The 21,802-nt window shown below is 41.0% G+C and overlaps 1 protein-coding gene across 26 annotated transcripts in view; it reads left to right on the top strand.

Moving 5' to 3' along the window:
- Positions 1 to 21,802, top strand: part of PTPRD (protein tyrosine phosphatase receptor type D) — a 722,358-nt gene that overhangs the window by 52,457 nt on the left and 648,099 nt on the right. The gene's annotated exons all lie outside the window — the stretch shown is intronic.

Below are 21,802 nucleotides of genomic sequence, written 5' to 3'. Positions count from 1 at the left end.
AACAGGACCAGTGGATGATGGGAATTGTAGTCCCACAACAGCTGGAGGGCCAAGTTTGGCCACCAGTGTTCTATACTATTAACATTAACATATATTTCTTTTTGTCTTCATGTGTGAGAAGGACCCAACACTTTTAAAAAGAAAGTCTGTCTGGTCACTCAAAAAGCACTCCATCGTGAGCTTCTGAAACTTATAATTAAACTTCTTGGTGGAAGCAGGATAGGGCTTTGGTGTCTGAATTTTCAAATTTTAGACTGCAAAGCTGCAACTCCTGGTATCTTCAGTTAATTACACTGAAACTGCCGATATCACAATGCCATGATAGAAATCTGTGGTCTGACTGTATTTGAAATAATGTGTACAGTTCTGGTTGCCTCATCTCAAAAAGCATATTGTAGAACTTGGAAAGGTTCAGAAAAGGGCAACCAAAATGATCAAAGTGATGGAGCAATTCCTCTATGAAGAAAGGGTGGTGTTAGGGACTTTTCAGTTTGGAGGAAAAGCGAGTAAGAGGAAACAGGATAGAAGTTTATAGCATTCTGCATGGCATGGAGAAATGGATACAGCAAAGTTTTGCTCCCTCTCTCATAAAACCAATGGTCATCCAATGAAGGTGAAGGTTGGGAACTTGCTCCAATAGGAGGCAGTGATGGCCACCAAAGGATGACTTTTAAAAAAGGATTAGACAAATTCATGGAGGATAAGGCTATCCATGGCTACTAGCCGTGGTGGCTATGCTGTGCATGCATGATAGGAGGCTGCAAGGCTACTGAATATCAGTTGCTAGAAACCCTTTCCCCATACCCTTGACTGTTTCCAGGAAATAGCCATATTGACTATCAACTGCAGCAACCACAGGTCCTACAAATTCTAACCCAGTCGAAAGACTGTAGCCATGCTTAAGGCCCATTGAAACCAATGTGACAAATCTGTCATGGCTAATTTGTTGCATGTATTTGGGGAACCGAGACATGACTCTGTTTCTCTAATTTGGGAACCATAGCATAGATTAGGTATGTTCAAGAATGCTACAACTCTGAACAAAGGGACCAACTAGATACAAAATTTGGCATTTGGGTAGCCCTGCCATGCAAGATAACTGCATGGCTGACACAATGTCTAATTTGGCCCTAAGAGCTATTCACTTATGAGGTTAGCTGTGTCTAATAAATCGACGTAGTCACAGGGCTCCTCTGATTTGCCCAGTGATCCCCTCTAATATTTTTCACATTGCAGTAATGCTCAGAGAGAATTCTTGCAGATATTTTATTAGTGTTTGTGGAGTGCCTTTGGAAAGGTGCAATGCGAATAAAAAGTATTGCTATACTCTATATTCCTATCCTTTCTGGATTTCACGAAATCCCTTCATTATAGTGCCCTTTTACGATTTTCCCAGTTAACCTTTGTCTCTTCCCTTATATAAATATCAAACAGTGCTATGGGGAAATGTTACAGGATCTGAATTCTCAGTTATCTATGAACGGCAGGAGCGCCACACTAAAAGACACTAAAATATTTTAAAACTTAGGTTCTTTCTTCTTTTTTTAAACTGCCAGGTGTCACTTCCTTCAAAGGTGCAAGTCTTGTGTTATGATGTAAATAAAAGGAATATGGAGAAATGTTTAACAATATTGGAAATCATACAAGCTATATAAATATTCCCCTTAAACTTAAGTGAAACTGCATATTGATTTATTGATGGCACAGTTAGATGTGACACAGGGTCACAGGAGACCCATTATTAGGACTTCCTGTAGTTTTGTTTTGATGAATAGGATCCATGATTGAGGTGTTAACCCTTTCCCACCTTGACATTGTTAGGACCTGTTGTTGTTTTAATTAATAGCATCCATGAAGGGGGCATTACCCCTTTTCCACCTTGACATTGATCTTATTAACACACAAACACCTGTACAGCTCCTTGTCAAGGGCACAAGGGACCTTAGGTATGCCTCTGGTTTGAGGGGGGGCAAGGTCCTCTCAGCACATCAGCTCTAGAAGGCTAGGGATGCTCATGCGCAGGGGTGCCAACTTCAATAAAATATTGTGGGTGGCCAGGTAGGTCCCACCTCACGTAATCTATCACATGACACAGTGCACACACACCATTTGAATGGGAATGTCCATCAACTTTGTGGGGACGCGGCCCCCTCAAATATTCTGTTGTGGGGACCGGTGCCCCCACGGCCCCTAGGAATTGTCTCCTATGCATCCCAGAACCACGGCCCCTAGGAATTGTCTCCAATGCATCCCAGAACCATCACACTGAAAGGACCTTGCTTCTTCAGCAAGGCAGAGAACTTAAAAGCCAGGGCTCACTCAGCATACTGGTTCAAGAAGACTAGGGATGCCTGCATGGAGGCAGTTTGATGCTGTTTGAGGTCAGATTTCTTGGCACTGGCTTCAGTTGTGTAAAGGTGGTGATTGGATTATCTCTTAAAGTGCTAATTAAGGATTTTAAATGTTTGTTTTTTTAAAAAAAAATGAATTTATTCTTTGAGCTTTATTTTTGTGCACTGGAATCCTAATGGATGAGGCGCAGTTAACCAACTGAAAGAAGAGTTAAATAACAAGCAACAGTATTCTTAATAGTTATACTTGGAAGCAATATATATTAATTTCAGGGCCATAATAAATTAACCTGTATTTTTCCAGGCAGTCTCAGTTGGGTTTTGTATATGGTAATAAAATGTGTTCATGGTGTTTTCCATGTAAATATCAATTTACTTATGGTTCATTTTCAATGGTGCTTGTTCCATTTATAACTGTGGATAGTTTAGATACCATTTGCCCAGCTCATGTGTTCAAACATATAGCAGTTGCTCCATCATTAAAATACTGTAATTGACTTTTTTTGTTATGAAGTGCATTTTAAAAATATTAATCAGAGGGGTTAATTAATTGAACAGCACCTATAGACTTCCTGTCAGAATTGCTTTATAAATGCAATAAATTCTGTAGGCAACTTTCCTGAAATGTTGGTGGTGGGGTGGAATCCTATAGCAGATCACATAAGGCATACAAGCTCTATCCAAAATCTTTACTTTAATCCTGCTTTAAACAGGGATCGATGTGGTGTCCACTTATGCAATCATTTTAAGTCCTTGCACCCCAATCAGCAAGCTAATAATTTGGATAGAAGGCTCTCTGAAATAACACGTGCAGTATCCACACTCTGTGGTATATTTATTTAAGGGATTTTTTAAGGGTAGCAGAAAGGCTCCCAGAGTCACTTACATGAGATTATTATAAAGAAGCCAACCCATGCCTATAAGTAGACACAATATCCCATGAACCCTGTGAAGAGATAACACGGGCTGGGAGACATGAGATTAATAACTCATATTGATTGCATGACACTGGCACCATTGTTAAGTTGACCAGAAATCTGGCATGGTCAGCAAAGTGGATCTCTGAAAGTTGTCCTCCAAACCTCCTTGGGGATTTCTTCCTTCCTTCCTTCCTTTTATATCCCACCCTTCTCCAGGCCATGTAGCATCTGCTTGAAAAACCAAAGCCCAAGAACATTTTAGTCATGAACAACTAGTTCTGCAGTTCTTTGGATGCAGGGCCAGTGATTTGTTCCTTCTCATGCTGAAAAGGATTGGTTTCTATTCCTAAACTGTCTTCACAATTAAGACTTATATCTTTTTTTTTATCTGAACACAGTGTGTTTCTTCCCAAGAACTCTCCATTCATGTTCTCCTTTTTTTTTTTATGTTGCATCTGTGTTATTCTCCTGACGCTGCACTCTGATATAAAATTTGTGAAACATCTCAGGCAAGAGTGTCACAGTTTGTTTATTTTTACAGTTATCTTGTTGATCTTTTTGACAAAGTAGAGGTGTTAGACTTGCTAGAAAGCTTTTACCTGACACCTTGAAAACCACCTGCTGAAAAGAAACCCATGGCTTTCTTTCCTGCTCAGATGAATCTAAAGTAAACCTGAAGAAAGTACCAGGATTTATCTGACAGCAAAAAAGAAAAAGAAAAAAATGAAAGATAGATAACCACTGAAGTTGTTCATCCTTGAAAATAAATAAAAATGAGATGAACTCATATGAACATTGCTAACTTGACTTTAGGTGAGCAGAAAATAATCTGTGATTCAGCATGCTATTATTATACAGACTCCTGTGCTTAATTATGAGAGGATTAATAACCTTGCCTGCTTCCTTCAGAGAGAAGATTTATTTTTGTTGATGTTTGGATTTTTTTGAGGGAAACATCCTGGAATTATCTTGCAAAACTATTATTCTGTGATACTGAAATCTGGAGAAAATCTAGAAAACCTATCAAATCTGCTAAAAAATTGTGGGTAGAAGGTGTTCACTCCCATCATATTCGTCTTTGTAGATGGATGAAAACTTAATTAAGTTCATGATGGAAAAATATGAAGTTCTTTATAATGTGAGGGTATGAGACCTACAAGAAAATGTTGCGGTGCACAATATAACTCCTTATACTTATTCAGACCATTTGTCTATCTGTCCCAGTATGAAATACACTCGTACCTTGGTTCTTGAATGTAATCCATTCTGGAAGTCTGTTCAACTTCTGAAATGTTCAAAAACCAAGGTGTGACTTCCAATTGGCTGCAGGAGCTTCCTGCACTCAAGCGGAAGCTGTGTCGGACGTTCGGCTTCCAAAAAACGTTTGAAAACCAGAACACTTACTTCTGGGTTTTCGGCGTTTGGGAGCCAAAACGTACAAGTACCAAGGCATTTGAGAACCAAGGTACAATTGTACACTGATGGGCAGAAGCTTTAAAACCTTCAGGCAGGAGTCTTTTTTAGCCCTACTAGGAGATCCCAGAGATTTAAACTGTGATGCTTTCTGTGCAAAGCATGAATCTACAAGAGAGCTATAGCCCATCTTTCAAAAGGGAGAGATATTCCCTGTATAACACATGCATCATATCCTCATACCATTGGCATTATAGTACTGTGAGCTGACCCAAAGAGCACATTCAAGGACTTGTAAATATAGGAGGAGGGGCCAACTTTCTGATATTGACATTTCATCATTTTCATGAAAGGAGATTTTTTGAAAACACACACATACACCACAACAATGAAACATTCATTTTATAAGGAACTGTTTTTTAACTTTAATTTTCAGCTATATTAGCATAAAATATTACACAAAATGAATATTCATGTCCAGATGCATGACAGATGAATGCAGTCATTTTATCCTCTAGGTTGTTCTGTTGAAGTCTATACGGTTTGACATATTGACTTTACTGATTTGGATTTTTTTTTGTGAGCTGAACAGTTGTCATGAAATAAGAAACCACGGGTATAAACAAAGATACTGCTGCCTCATGCAATATTTAGCCATAATGTTGACTAAAAGAAGCTTTCACCCTAACCCTGAGACACATGGGGGCTGTTTTTGTCAGTATCAAAACAGAAATTATTTCAGCAATTCCTTTCTGATACTCAAAATCAGTGATGAGCTGAAAAGAGGGAAATGTTAAATCCCCGCCAAATATGCCACCCCATTTGGGCAATTTTTTTGCCCTAGGGTATGAAACTGCTAAAATAAAGGTGGGTGTTAGGGAGGAGGGGATAGGAAACATGTATCCATTGCTGAGGCTGTAACGCTAATATTTCATTGATCCCATCAAGCTGTGCAACTAGTTAGGGAAGATGTAGATGGCAGTGAACATTTGGGTGAACATATGAATCAACACCCCACTGAAAGTAACTGCAGGTGGATAGGTAAAGGTAAAGGACTCCTGGATGGTTAAGTCCAGTCAAAGGCGACTCTGGGGTTGCGGCGCTCATCTCACTTTCAGGCTGAGGGAGACTGCGTTCGTCCACAGACAGCTTTCCAGGTCATGTGGCCAGCATGACTAAACTGCTTCTGGCACAGTGGAACAGTGTGATGGAAGCCAGAGCGCACAGAAACATTGTTTACCTTCCCATTGCATCAATACCTATTTATCTACTCACGTTGGTGTGCTTTCGAACTGCTAGGTTGGCAGGAGCTGGGACAGAGCAATGGGAGCTCACTCGGTCGCAGGAATTCAAACCGCCAACCTTCTGATCGGCAAGCCTAAGAGGCTCAGTGGTTTAGACCACAGTGCCACCCACATCCCTTGCAGTGGATAACACTCATAAAGGGATGCATGTATGTATTAAGAAGTTGTTCATGGACATTAAAAGGAATGTGTGCCTGGATGTGCATTGCCATCTAAATTCTTTTAAACTGCTTATGCATAACCCTGCAAAAGTGAACCAAGGTCAGGGCAGAAGTCTCTTTCTGTGCAACGTTAGTGAGCAATGAAATACTTGCACGATGCAACAAGACCAGGAAGTTCAAAGGGTTGCCTGGGCAACAAGGATGCATTCCATCCCACCAATTGTAAGGGCAGTGAGGAATTTCCATTCACTCTCATGGATATCATTGAAATCTGGCTATGTAGGGTTGCTGTGATACCATTATGTTGACTACATGCTATTCTATTGGGCAGAATCGCACAATGAAGAAATCCTCCTAAGTAGAAAAAAGGTACTAAAGCAACAGGGATAAACAGTGGTTGTGAACAAGTGCAATAAAAATATGCACACACAAACACACACGCGGTGAAAAGCTGGGGTTTTGCTTGTGCCCCTGCCCCTGAAATGACAGTTTTCACAATGAAAACTGAACCTCATGTATTTTTAGTTCGGTACAAGTGAAAAGCTTTTGCCAATGCAGAGTGAAGGCAATTGATCTTATGGGCTGGGATCACCCATGCATTACTACCTATTTCAGTTGGTTTTGTTTGATCACCGTGATGTGATCATGTTGGCAAATCTGTTTTGCCATTCCATTCACTGTGTGACCCTCAACTGGTTGGAATCGCCTACCAAAGCAAACAAATATTCAAACTTTCAGATTTTATGGCCTAATTCTCGTTTTGACATTGTAAAGACATCACTATATGAACATCACCTTGTTTTTCTCTATAGTGGTCTCCTCCCTCCCGCTTCCCTGCTTCCGATACTCTTCTAATTTGTGCTCCTTAAAAATTACAGTGTCCCTTCTTTGGTAAATCTTAAGTCTTACCACAAAAAAAGGCAAAATTAGTTCTATTGTTGTTACTTTTTTTTCCTTTTCTTTTTTTGCTTTTTCTGTTGTAAATATGCCTTAGGTTCCAGTAGGCAATTCTCCCAATATTGCTTTCTATTACTTTTGCCCACTTAAGTAAATGCTCAAGATTGGGGAAGGAGACAACTGAGGCTCACTATTATTTATAGACAGAAATGTACATATTTGGATCTTTGTTAAGAATTCTCTAGTGATGCTTATAATTGCTGGCCCAATTATGAATTGAGTCATGAGAGTCCACCCATCACTTCTTGCTATTTTGCCTAGAACCCATTCCTGGGCAAAACCAGGAGCATAGATGATGTAAGACCATTAGCATCTTGCTTTGTTTCTGGATTCAACTTATTTCAAGGTATCTGAACATATGAATGATGAATTAAATGCTCATTGATGTTTATGTGAAATTCTGGTGCTCCTAGAAAGGGGCTTAGGCGTAGACAATACTTAATTGCTCCAATTTGTAAACTTTTAATACCAAAGTTATTTCTATACATTATTTGACCTAGCTTTGTTTTCTTGCAAGGAAAGATATTGTTGAAGCATCTCTGATTAAGAATGTTCATCAATTGAGGCATGGTTTATTTGTCATTCTAAAATGAAATGAAATAATTATTCCATGCTTTGGTTATAGGGTTATCTTTCCTGTTAATGTATATTTTATTGATTCCGTGAAAAGCATAAGCAAAGACTCAGCAGCTTCAGACATTCCTGAAAAAGCACTGAAAGCAGAATGTGCAGTAATTTTTGCATTGAGATGCTTCTTCTAACATTCAAAGCAGAGCTTGTTTAGATTTTATCTGCCTCTGCAGTTTGCAGATTTTCCCTGCATGAAGCATCACTAAGAAGCACTGTGAGCCAAACATGAAAATTATTTAAATATTCAGCAGGTGTGAATCAAGATAATGTCTGAAGTCATCCAGTATTATTTTCTAATGTACGTCACAGGAATATCTCTTCAACGAAACAAAACCAAAATCGCAGTCCTTTTCATTTGATCATTGGGGGAAATTATAAAAAAGTAAGTGCTGAATGAAATGGCTCCCAAAATTCGCCAACCAGTTCGTAAGTGGTGAACTTTGGAGGGTTAATTCTGTTGTTTTTAAAGGAGGGACAACTGTCTGAAGTGATTTTTGAAAGGAAGCATGCACCTGCTGCGAGCTACACAAAATCATTCAGGAGAGATATGGTGGCTGCAAGCTGGAAGCACTGGCGGAGGAATAGGGGTGCAGAGGGAGCAGACTGCCCCCGGCACCACTATTCCGGTAGGGTGCCATTGCAGCGGCCCCCTGGACACACACCGTGCACCCCCCTGCACGGTGGGTACCACACCCCCACAGGTGTGCCCCCAGAATGTGCACCACGCCCCTGCGGGTGGTGCGCCACACCCCCGGGATGCACACCACGCCTCCCTGGGGGCGCCAGCTACGCCCCGCCTGCTCTCTGCCCCTGGTAGTGGAGCATGCAGCTTCGCCACTGGCTGGAAGCGGTCCACGTGACAAAGATTAATTCCCCCCCTCTCTAGTTGGCACCTATATGTCTCAAGAGACAATGGAGGTGTAAGCCATCAGGAGTAAAATCAAACCACTGGAAAGTTACAGCACCTGCTGTGGCTGTAGACTGATACGAGAGAGACAAGTTTCGTTGCAGCTGGGGGCAGCTGGAGGCATCCGGTTTCGCTGTTACAGATGAACCATCCTCTCAGCCATCATTGCTCCCCTGGTCACTGCTGTGGATATACAACTTGACTGTCTTGTCTCCAGGCACTGCAGTCACTTGCAAGGGATTCCCACACAGCAGGGTTAACGTTGCCAGCCTTCACATCATGTCCGAAGCTTAGGCTTCTTACTGCCACGCAAAGCCCCTCACCCCACTGAAACAGTTCAAATAATTTTGGGCCCCAATACAAAAATTAACAAAATGAGGTCCCCTCTATCAGGATATGTTTGGTTTGAGCATTATTATTATTATTATTATTATTATTATTATTATCTCCGTCGGGACGGAGATACAGGACGATGAAGACAAGAACGAGCCATCTTAAGAACAGCTTCTTCTCCAGAGCGATCTCGGCCCTGAATGGGAAGCCCGGACTTTGAAAGTAATCTAATCTCCCTTGCTGTATTATACTGTATTGATTAATTAGTGTTTTTATGGAGCAGTCAAGTAATTTCGTTGTCCCCGAAGGGGGGCAATGACAATAAATATATTATTATTATTATTATTATTATTATTATTATTAGGCCCAGTCCTATCTGTAGTATAAGCCCTATCAGCCCTGTCCAATATGGCCAGTGGTCATAATACCTAATTCCTGCTGTAGAAGAGCTAGGAAAAAAACATTTGTACATAAGAAAGCATTATGCACTTTCTATAGAAAGTACTTTCTATAGAAACACACAATTCTATATTTAACTTAACCAGAGAATATATTATGCAAAGCTTTTCTATGAATGTTTAAGTACAGAAATATCTTTAGTCTTGCTATGCTAAAACATTGCAACCTTGCAGAAGTTAATGAAGGTTCCTCCTCTAAAAGAAAGGCTTTTCTAGAGTTTAAAAAACCCCACCAGTATTGGAAATATTTATTGCTTGGAGATGCTGCCTATTAAGCCAGCTACTGGTTTGCTGGTTTATTCATTGCATTTATATCCCGCCATTTTCTCCCAGGAGCTCAAGGTGTCATACATGACTCTTCCCCGTCTGGTAATTTAAGCTGAGAGGCATTGATTGGTCCAAGATCACCCAGTGAACTTCATGGCCAAGTGGGGATTTGAACTCTGGTCTCCCAGGTCCTTCTTTGTCTCAAATATTACACTAGTTAACTGTTTTGGAGGGGGCAGTTGTGAGAGATGGCAACAAAGGAACAGGCTAGCAGTGCATACCCTCTGTGCTGGGCCCGGGGCTAACCCGTGAAACGCGGTCCAGGACCGGTCCAGAATCCGAAGGTTCCGCTGGGAGTTAGTCTGACAGGGCCAAGGCAGGACATGAGGCAGGAGACCAGGCAAGGACAGGTATAGGATCTTAGGCGGGATCGAGCTCACAGCAATGTTGCTCCCACAACCTGGGGCAGGGTCTCACAGCCTTTTATTTTTGTCGGGGTAGCGGCCGGTCCTGATCCCCCTGTGAATCACCTCCCTGTTTCACCCAAAGGCGAGCAGTCCTCCTGTGAGTACTCAGGTCTCTCCTTCTCTCAGACCTTAGTCTCTGCAGCTTGGGAGACGTCAGTGGGTTGCTGGACCCACGGGCTGCCTCAGCCTCCCCTGACCAAACCGGTAGTGGAACAGTTGTAAGTGATGGCCCAGCTGAAAGCACCGAGATAATCCCCGCATCTGGAGCCAGGGCAGGCTCAGGCCCCTGACTCGGCCCAGCTGGTGTTTGTTGCAGGGGAACCTGTGCAGACTGGGACTCTTCAGGATCAGGCCCCATACTTTGTTCAGATGATGCCTGAGGCAAAGGATGCAGTGCAGACTGAGTCTCCTCTGGTTCTGAGCCCGAGTCCCAGGCCATCACACCCTCCAACATTTCTCTGATGGCATTCCCATTTCTGGCTTCTCTAAATCAGGGACATCCCTGGGAAATAGGGACACTTGGCTGGTCTATCAGTGGAGGACTTCTTCCTTCACATCTCCTCCTTTCGCTCATAAGTATATACTTTAATAATTTTTTATTTAATAATTTTGTAGAGAACTTTTGGGAGAGGAGGCAGTCAGCTTTTAAATCTAGCTGTTCTTTGTTTTGTTTAAAAGGCATAAGTCTAAAAATTAAATAATCACAGAAGATAGATCAGAATATTCTTCAATATACTTCAGTTCAATCTAAATGCCTGTTAAAGTTGTCAGGTTCGGTTAAAATGATTTCAGGCACTGCAGCCATTAGAAGAATTTCTTAATGACATTTCATTTTCAACATTTTATCTGCATTGTTACATGCAATCACATACGCAGCAAGAAATTGGTTTTAAACTGGGACCTCTGCCCCCTTTTAACCCCCAAATTTAACAAAAGCCTCTGTGGACTTTGCATAAGTCCCCTTTCACACACTTCTAAGAATGCTTTGAATGTGTATGTTAGTGAAAATACTGCACAAGTATGCATTATAGAGAAAATAGTTTTCAAAAATGTCTATGCAAGGTGTTAAAAGTTTCCTTTCTCTTCAATAAAAGTCTGCCCAACTGTCAGCCAGCCTAGGTTCCTTCAGAACCTAGCCCAAATCTACCCCAAATGAGACCCAGCCTCTCATAGCAGGAACTTAACTTTCAGATAATATTGCATGTCCACCTCATTTAATTAATTATTCTACAGTCCCTGTTTACTTTCTCTCTTATTGCGTTCCACACTCCAGCTGTGGAGTTCCTTCACACACAGCCTCTGCTTGACTTCTTTCTCACAGAGCCCATAATACTTACCTCTTTTGTCGAGCTTTCATCCCCCATGGTGAGAAAGGCTTCCGGATTCTAGCCTTCCAAATTATATGGCTGCTGTCCCTCCACCAGCACCACCTGCTGTTTCCCTGAACCTTTATCTACTGATCATCTTCTTCTTTGGTGATTGCTTGTAGACAAGTAAGATTGTCTTCCATAAACACAGTTTTCACAGTGAGCCCCTCAGTGACTGTGGAGGCCAATTCTGGATCCACACGTCCTTCCACAGTGGGGACATAGGTTTCCAGGTAGGAGATGATCACGGTGAGGGTTTGCCAAACATGCCTTCCTCTAAGTGTGTTTCTCCCTTTCGTCCTGAGTTCGAGCATCTTCAGAGCCCTTGACACCTTTGGTAAAGGCTGTTCTCCAGTCAGAGCACTCGCAGGCCAGCGATTCCTGATTGTTGATGTTTATACTAGTCATGCTGGCCACATGACTCGGAAGTTGTCTGCCAGCTCCCTCAGCCAATAAAGCGAGATGAGCGCCACAACCCCAGAGTCGGTCACAACTGGACCTAATGGTCAGGGGTCCTTTTACCTTTATACTACATTTTTTATATTTGCCTTGAGAGTGTCTTTAAATCTCTTTTGTTGACACTTTCCATTTTTAAGTTCGGAATAGAGTAGATGCTTTGGAAGACGATAATCAGGCATCTGAACAACATGTATTGGGCATCCTTATCTACTGATAAGGGCAGAACCAAAGCTCCTTTCCCTGACCCTTCACCACACCATCCAGTTTCTGGCCCATCTATGCTTAAACCTCACCAGGTTGAGGCCAGAGAGCGCTAAAAATTTGAGTTACCTGTTGGCAGCTCCTCTTATAAGAAACAATTTTATACAAAAATGCATAAGCGCACTGAAATGTATGTGAGTTTTCATGTTGTCCTTTTTTAAAAAAAAGCTAACTGGTGTGGAAATGGAGTGAACTGAATCTAAGACTGGAAAAATTTTAAAAGATGAGAAACTAAAATTGACAAGATTCATCTATCCCCAGTAGACATATAGTCAGATTAAAAAACAAAAACAACAACAATTGACAAAGTTCTTGACTAATGTTCTGTAATTAAGGGACAATAATTTACCACTTAAAAAGAGGATACAGAGTTTAGGAATTAATGTATGGTATTCACACTTGTAAACTGAGATTCTCCATGAGCATATTTTGAGACAAGTGCTATTTTTATCTTTTTTTTCATAAATGAGGAAACAGGTGAATAGTGAGTTTGCAGATGACGATAAAGTATTTATGAAATATGCTGTCTTATATTAAACCCCTTTCTCAGTACTGCCTGACATAGACTTTGCTTTTCCTGAAAGCAAACACACACTCCTGCAGCATATTGCTTTCAAATTTTACTCACATGTGCTATATCACTGAGGCCTACATAGAATTAATGGGCATTTGTATCACAGTGAAGTTTTAATTTTATAGTTAGTAAGAAATAGGATTAGGCAACATAAAGACATAGAGAATGAGACTTGATCCAAAACACCCAACTAAAGTGGTACCTTGCTTCCCAAACGGCTTGGCTCCTGAACAAATCGGCTCCCAAATGCCGCAAACCTGGGAGTGAGTTTTCCGGTTTGTGAACGTTTTTTGGAAGCCGAACGTCCAACGCATCTTATGCGGCTTCCAATTGAGCGCAGGAAGCTCCTGCAGCCAATTGGAAGCCGCGCCTTGGTTTTTGAACCGTTTCGGGAGTCAAATGGACTCCCAAGACTGATTAAGTTCAAGAACCAATGTACCACTGTACTGCAATCTTAAGTAATTCTGATGACATATCCTCCAACATTTCTCTGATGAAAATAGGTACGTCCCATTACATAATGATAATTTTTCTGTTTATACACCACACATCTTACTGGGTTGCCCCAGCCACTCTTGGCATCTTCCAACATATATAAAAACATGATAAAACATTAAACATTAAATAAAGTTCTCTATACAGGATTGCCTTCAGATGGCTCGGGGGTTGGATAACTCCATACCCTCCAACAATTCTCCAGTGAAAATCTGGACATCCTACCATACCTTCCAACATCTCTCCAAAGAAAATAGGGGCGTCCTAAGGAAGAATGGGACACTCCTGGATCAAAGCAGAAACTGGGACAGCTTCTCTAAATCAGGGATGTCCCTGGAAAATAGGAACTGTGATGATTTTGTTACTCTAACCACAGCCTGCCTGGATAATGAGGCTTAAGGGTATTCCTCTCTGTGACTTGACTGTGATCTTCCTTTCCACTTTTGCAACACCTACCCAGGGTTCCCAGAGCTTTTTACTTCCAACAACTCCAAGAACCTAAGTAGCAGATGGTGAGTTCTTTTCCTTCCAAAACTAGGCTGGCGGTTACTATCTTCTTACCTGTCCATTTCTCTGCCCATAGCATCTTTTCTCCTCCGCCCCATGAAATGATAGAAAATGGCAAGGACTGTAAGTATGAGCAAATCCTTTTGGACCAGGCCATTCTTTCCACTGCTATGGTACTAATATGTCAAGAATTCCAAGAAGGTAGCAGGCTCGACTGTTAATAAATTGGAAACAGCCATTGGCCCTACTCTAGCTTCTTCCCCAAGTTGCCCCGATTGTAACAAACTGATGTTGGCACCTCACCCACTACTTTGGAACTTGAAAAGCAGCTCAATCGGAATTGTAATATTCTATGGTCCTTAGGACTGTGCAACAATTAGATTTTTTAATTAAAATGGCAAGACCGTAAGAGCTTGCTATAATTATTAGATTCCTTATTTCCATCAGCACTAACTTAATAAGTAAAGGTAAAGGACCCTGGAAAGTTAAGTCCAGTCAAAGGTGACTATGGGGTTGCAGCACTCATCTCGCTTTCAGGCTGAGGGAGCCGGTGTTTGTGCACAGACTGCTTTCCAGGTCATATGGCCAGCATGACTAAACCGCTACTGGCGCACGGAGGACTGTGCCAAGTGCCAGAGCGCACGGAAACGCTGTTTACCTTTCCGCCGCAGTGGTACCTATTTATCTACTTGCACTGGTGTGCTTTCAAACTGCTAGGTTGGCAGGAGCAATGGGAGCTTGCTCTTTTGCTGGGATTTGAACCGCCGACCTTCCAATCAGCAAGCCCAAGAGGCTCAGTGGTTTAGACCACAGCGCCACCCGTGTCCCTCACTACCTTTTATTAACTTAATATATTTATCTCACACATGCACTATGTTAACCAGGCAGGAATAAGACCTGGCATGCCCATGCACAGTGTAGAGAGGCTCCTGGAGACTTGTGGCATTTTTCTAATATTTGTCTGTTTATACAGAAATATACACATTGAAAACGAGAGAGCAAATAATCACCCTGGCACACATTGTTCATCTTTAAAGTAGCAGCAGTTCCCTCCAAAACAAACACCATATGCTCAGAACCTCCAGCCAGCTGCAAAGCCTTAAGACTTCTGTCTCCATTTCTGGCTACACTCTACCTCTGACACCAGAGTTCTTCACTCACCGTTTAATATGATAATGCAACTGTCCATTAAAATAAAATAAAATAAAAATCCTTCCCCACCACATTAAGAATTGGATCACACATAGTTCAGGCACATAGGTTTTCTACACAGGAGTCCAAACCTCAAGCTCATGCATCCTCTCCCACCATATAAATGAATGTTAATTTCTCCCGGGACATTTGTGCAACAATGCAAACACTATGGCCTGTGCATATGGGCCCCAGTCATTATTACAGGTTATATCCAGGGAGATGGGTAGTTTGTAACTTCAAGACTCTTCTCCCCTATGTCTTGCCATGTAGATAACCTAGGAGTCTGGGCTCTGTGTGAACCTCCCCTTCGGAAAAGTTAAGACATTTAGGTGTGTGATGTGTCTTATCAGCATTTTCTTTTTTCTTTTTAATAAAAAATGACAGTTTACTGAAGTGGAGTAGTACCTTCTGAATCAAAGGAGTGCTATTGATTATCTATGAAAATTTTCTCAGTTTTCCAGAGGCTATGGATTTCAAAAGCTTGATGAGATTCTGTTCCCTTTGGTTAGAGACATGCTGAATTCGACAGAATCCTTTTTGAACATTCTGTGAGTTCTTTCAATGTTCCCATGCACAGTGGCAAAATGCACCCTGAATGGTTAATTTATATGAAAAGATTAGTATGTTAATTTATACTATTTTGGAATAATTTATACGGTGTATGTGTTGGTTTTAATTGGGCAAAAATTAAGTTTGTTTGATTGCCTTATAGCAGCTAAGAACTATTCATGTTGAAAAGTCCTCCCCTTACACAGCATTTTACTCAACTAATGTGACCACTAGAGTGCTGATTAGCAGTACAGGGAAAATCACTCATAATTTTGCTTTGCCCAAAGTTTAATTGGGGTTTTTCTTTAGAAGCATAATAAATCAGTATTTTTGGTAGCAAAGTGATCCTGTTGCAATGACTGGTGCAAAAAAAAACCCAAAAACAAAAACAAAACCTCAGAATTTAGTGGATGCCAAGCTTTGGTTATAAACAAAAATAAAACCCATTTACAACACCATCCTATGTTTGTCTGCTCAGAAGTAAGTCCCGTTAACTTTGATGCTGCTTGCTCTCATGTAAGTATGCATAGGATTGCACCCTTAGTAAAATGCATTTAACTGAGTTGGAAATTATGTTGCAGATTTAGGAATCTCTGCAGCTATTATCTGATTACTAAAAGTGTCATTAAGGTGATTGCTAAATTAACAAAGGGAGGCGCACGGCTAATCTACACTTCTCTAGTGCCTGAAAAGCAAGGATCTGAGGAGTCTCCCTCTTGTCCCACACTTTCTAGGTGCGGATCTGAGTGGTTTCGCTTCTCAGAAAAATTGCTCTTTAGTGCTAAATCAGAACAAGTGGCAATCCACAGACAACCTGATTGCCAATCATTCCATCTCAGCACTAAATATTATGTTTCTCCAGGGGGCAGCAATGGGGCAAATGGAGGTGTGGATGCCCCCTCAGTTCTGAATCCCCATTGTAACTCAGTCTCAGAGAGTGGTTTTGATGGTGACAACACTTCAGGTGTGGGTTTAATAACAATAGGAAATGACAAGCACCATTGTAATACAGTGGTACGTCGGGTTACAGATGCTTCAGGTTACAGACGCTTCAGTTTACAGACTCCGCTAATCCAGAAATAGTACTTCGGGTTAAGAACTTTGCTTTAGGATAAGAACAGAAATCGAGCGGCAGCGGAAGGCCCCCATAGCTAAAGTAGTACCTCAGGTTAAGAACAGTTTCAGGTTAAGAACGGACCTCCAGAACGAATTAAGTTCTTAATCTGAGGTACCACTGTATCCCGCTAGTCACACACCTGAACTCTTCTGTTGCAGAACTGGCTTTGGAGTTTATTTTTTTTAGCTCTGTTGAAGACAAATGTTTATAATGACAACTGCTGAGGTTTCTCTACCTGCCCCCCCCCCCCCGGCGCTAAATTGCCTTCTGTTACTCTACAACCAGGTAAGTCAAAAAATGAAAACTATAAAAGAAAAGATGCTGTCTCTGAATGTATAGTGTCAGATCTGAGATCTTGCGTTTCATTTTGCTCTTGCTTGCAGATGGTATCTAACAAATGGCAACAGAAATACAGATAATGCCACGTCCATAAAAACTGACAAATAATTCTGTCAACATTTCATTGTGATATTGTCTGAGTAGAACACATTTAATAAAGATCATGTGCTGATCATATCAAGGTGAAATGACAGCTTTCTGAAAATTTAAACATTCAAATTAATTTCTGTTCAGCTTAGATAACTAAGACTGCAATCCTATATATCAAGGGTGGGGAACTGGATCTATTTGCATGTTTACCTGGGAGCAAAAGCCACTAGACCCATTGGTAGTACTTATTTGTGAGTAGATGTGAATAGGATTTCATGGTGAGGCCACATACTTACCTTAGATTAAGCCAGGCATAGGCAAACTCGCCCCCCCCCTCAGATGTTTTGGGACTATAATTCCCATCATCCCTGACCACTGGTCTTATTAGCTAGGGATGATGGGAATTGTAGTCCCAAAACATCTGGAGGGCAGAGTTTGCCTATGCCTGGATTAAGCTTTACCAAATTCAGTGATATTTCCTTTTGAGTAGGCATCCATGAAAGTTCAGTGCTACACTCCCATACTGTGTATCTTTACTTGGGAGTAAACCCTATTGAACACAGTGGGACTGTGCTTATTCATTACAGTTCCTCTTAGTTTCTCATTTTTCCAGTTCAAACTTCAGTTCTTCACATTCCCACATCAGGTTTCTTTGCACATTTTTTTGCAAAGCAGTTTTGCCTAAGATGATGTATTTTATATGTTATTTTCATCAGTATATGCATTTTATGCATACTTTACAATACTTGAAAACTGCATTGCTGTGTGGGGGTGTGTATATATATATATATATATATATATATATATATATATATGGCTTTGAATTTGAAGGATGGTTCCATTTCATTCTATGTATTTTTTGGGCAAATGCAGAATAGGTTGATCTCTCTTTAAATGTCTCCTGAATCAATTCCCCACCCCCCTGCCCCCATCCCTAACTGTAAATTATATAGCACATTCTCAGTTAATGTTGAATTGTGGTATCTAAACACATGATGTTTTAAAAACAAAGAAACAATAGGCATACTTTCATTAATTAAAACATAAGTATCTATCATCCTGATTCACAGCTGATTTAGTTAAGTACTTTTATTCATTCTGACGTCACACATCCATCTTGTGCCTGTACCATTAACTTAAGCAGAGCTTACCTTTAAATCATTAAGCTATAGGATGGTAGCCTCAATTTGCAATCCAATCCATGTTTGCTTGGATGCAAGTCTCACTGCCTTCAGTTGGTCTTCCATGCTCAGGACTGCAGCCTTATGGTACTAACCTAAGCATATTTACTCAAACATAAGTTTCAGTGGGTGGTATTCAACTAAGTTTTGCTCAAAGTTGGCCCAATGAAATTAACTTCATTATTTTTAGTTACAGGTAGGAAGCTGGGTTGGTCTGCTGTAGTCAAAACAAAATAAAAAAATTCCTTCCAATAGCACCTTAGAGACCAACTAAGTTTGTTATTGGTATGAGCTTTCATGTGCATGCACACTTCTTCAGAGCCACAGAAGTCACCAGACCCTTCTATATGGTGAGAGGGTGGGGAGGGGTATTACTCAGAAGATTGGTGGGAATGGGTGATTGGCTGATAGGTATAGGAAACCTGTTGACTACTGTTGATGACTGCATTTGGTCTTACAGGAAAAAGCAAGGGGTAGGATGGCTAAAAATAGCTTTATTATGTATAATGAGATAAGAATCCAGTGTCTCTATTCAGACCAGGTCTCTCCATGGTTGCGTACCACCCATTGGAATGGCATTGAAACATTCTAAACACCTGAGGTGGTTTGTGTAAAAATAATAATAATAATGCTCTTATTGTTGCTATTTCCCTACTTCTCACTTCACAATTTACAAATACAGAGGTGAATCACCTCACAAAAAGTCACATAAAGAAATCACAAACTCTTGAATTTTCAGAAAAGGAAAACAAGCTAGCAAAAATAAAAATAGTTTTTTTGAAAAAAGAGGAAAGAATGGACAAATCCAAAGTGCCTTCTGCCCTATTTTTTCCATTAGCTATAGCTTACTCTGTTGCAGGTTTTTGATTTACAGACTCAAATAGGCTTCAAAAATATAATAGAACATCTTTAATTAAATCCCAAAAACTCACATTCAGGGATAAATAATAATCCATCAGCTATTTCATTCTCTTACAGTACCCAAGAGGACTTGACAGTCTTCATCACTTCAGCCATTTATACCTTCATTTTAGCTCTATTTCAGTCAAGCCATTTAGTGGAGTTTATCTAAATTACAGTATCTTTTTTTATCACACGTCTGGAGCTGTAACACAGAAACTAATTTCTGGTGCAAAATGGAATATCTCAGAAGCACAGACATCAGTAGCAGAGGCGCATTAGAATGAAAAGTTACCTGTCACTAACTGATATTTGTCTCTGTAATGAGCTGAACCAGTCAGGAAATGTGGCTATAATAAAATTAGGAGCCACCAGCAGCACAGCAGAATGCTAAGCATTGAGGAACATGACTTCTCTTGTGCTGTCGGTCCCAGAGCCTTTCTGCGTAGTAAGCAGAGTCCATTTCACTCATGACTGAAGTAGCTTATGCAAAGTGCTTTAGATAGATGGCGCATTGCCCAAAGACCAGGGGGAACTATCCTATCCTACAGTGGCTCCCAGTACATTTCTGAGCACAATTCAAAGTGTTGGTGCTGACGTTTAAAGCTCTAAATGGCCTCGGCCCTGTATATCTGAAGGAGTGTCTCCACCCCCATCGTTCAACCCGGACACTGAGGTCCAGCACCGAGGGCCTTCTGGCAGTTCCCTCGCTGTGAGAATCCAAGTTACAGGGAACCAGGCAGAGTGCCTTCTCAGTAGTGGCACCCGCCCTGTGGAATGCCCTCCCACCAGATGTCAAAAAGAAAAACAACTACCAGACTTTTAGAAGATATCTGAAGGGGGCCCTGTTTAGGGAAGCTTTTAATGTTTAACAGACTGTTGTATTTTAATATTTCGTTGGAAGCCGTCCTGAATGGCTGGGGAAACCCAGCCAGATGGGCGGGGTATAAATAATAAATTATTACTATATTATTATTATATCAGCAGCTAATTTAACCAGGGCTGCATCATTCCATTGCCTGCTCAAGGGAGATGGCCATGCCAGAAATATACCAGCCCAGACATCGGAATGTCAAGATTCCAATGCAAGAGAAGATGCATTATAGAACCACATAGACATTGGGTTCTGACACCACATTCTGGAAGCCGCATGAGAATGAGCTGGGAATTTCACACTGCTATTCCAGGCAGCTGCCAAATCTGCTTTAGTGAAAAGATTTTCAACATTAACTTCGTTGGACTGGCCATGTTGTTCAGATGCCTAATTATCGTCTTCCAAAGCAACTACTCTATTCCAAACATAAAAATGGAAAGCGTAATGCTGGTGGTCAACAAAAGAGGTATAAAGACTGACTCAAGGCAAATCTTAAAAAAAAAAAAAATGTAGTATAAACACCGACAACTGGGAAACACTGGCCTGCAAGAGCTCCCCAGTCTCAGGACGAAAGGGAGAAACGAGCTAAGAGGAAGGCATGTTTGGGAAACCCTCAACGTGATCAATTCCCAGAGGCAAACCTATGTCCCCACTGTGGAAGGACGTGTGGATCCAGAATTGGCCTCCACAGGCACTTATGGACTTACTGTGAAAACCGTGTTTATGGAAGACAATCCTACTTACAAGTGATCGCCAAAGAAGAGAAGAAGAGTGAAAAGATAGGTCCTTAAAGCAACTATTATTCTCATGGTGATACTGCGGTTCTGGCCTTTTCTTTCTTCCACTATTAGTGCATCATTGTTTGTTTGTTTTGCATTTATACCTCACCTTTTTCTCCGAAGAGCTTGAGGTAATGTGCATGGTTTGACCCTCATTTAATCCCCACAATGACCCAATGAGGTAGGTTAGGCTGAGAGGCAGTGAACTTCATTGCTTGGGGGGAATTTGAACCCTGGTCACTCCCAGGTCCTACTGTGACACTCTAACCACTACACCACACTGCCTCTATGCTCATGGCAGCCTTCCATCATAGACTCCCACAGCTTTTGGCAAAAGGAAAGGGCCATAGGAGCTTTCCCTTTCACTTAGAAGAGAGAAGGCATAATCTTCTATGCTTAGGAACTGCATATGGATAAGTTTTAATTATCTCTCTACTAAGAAAAATGTGTAACTGAGTTAGCAACTTTTAAAATATTTTCAATCTCATTGAAAAATATACCGCATTTGATTTGTCAAGACTCTACAACTGAACTTTGTTTAGTGGCTGTCACTCTTGTACAAATAAATACGATCAAAGCTTTTGAATAGGACTTTGTCATCTAAAAGGAAAATTCAGTGAGCACGGTTCTCATCTGAAAATGTTTGTGTGGGGGTTTTTTAAAGTTTTTTTTTTTGCGCAGTGCCTTTAGGAAACAGTTCATAGGACAGGCCTTTAATATTTGTCAGGAGGCAGGTGGTGGAATGTTCTGCTAACGCTTAGCGCACTCATTAAATTTTACACTGCACATATGCATGTGCTTCCAGTGGTGCAATTAAAATTTATGCTTGTATTTTACATTTTCAGTTCTGTGCATCTGTCTTTCGTCAGCTGTATTGAAATAGAAAAAGCAAACAGCAAGACAGTTGTAGCCTCTGCTTTGAATGGCCAATTCATATGACCCTGAAAA

Source organism: Podarcis pityusensis (assembly GCF_964106645.2).
Source record: "Podarcis pityusensis genome assembly, chromosome: 17".
NCBI classification, from domain to species: domain Eukaryota; kingdom Metazoa; phylum Chordata; class Lepidosauria; order Squamata; family Lacertidae; genus Podarcis; species Podarcis pityusensis.
The sequence above is the reverse complement of the archived record's forward strand: the minus strand, read 5'-3'. Positions and strand labels throughout refer to the sequence as shown.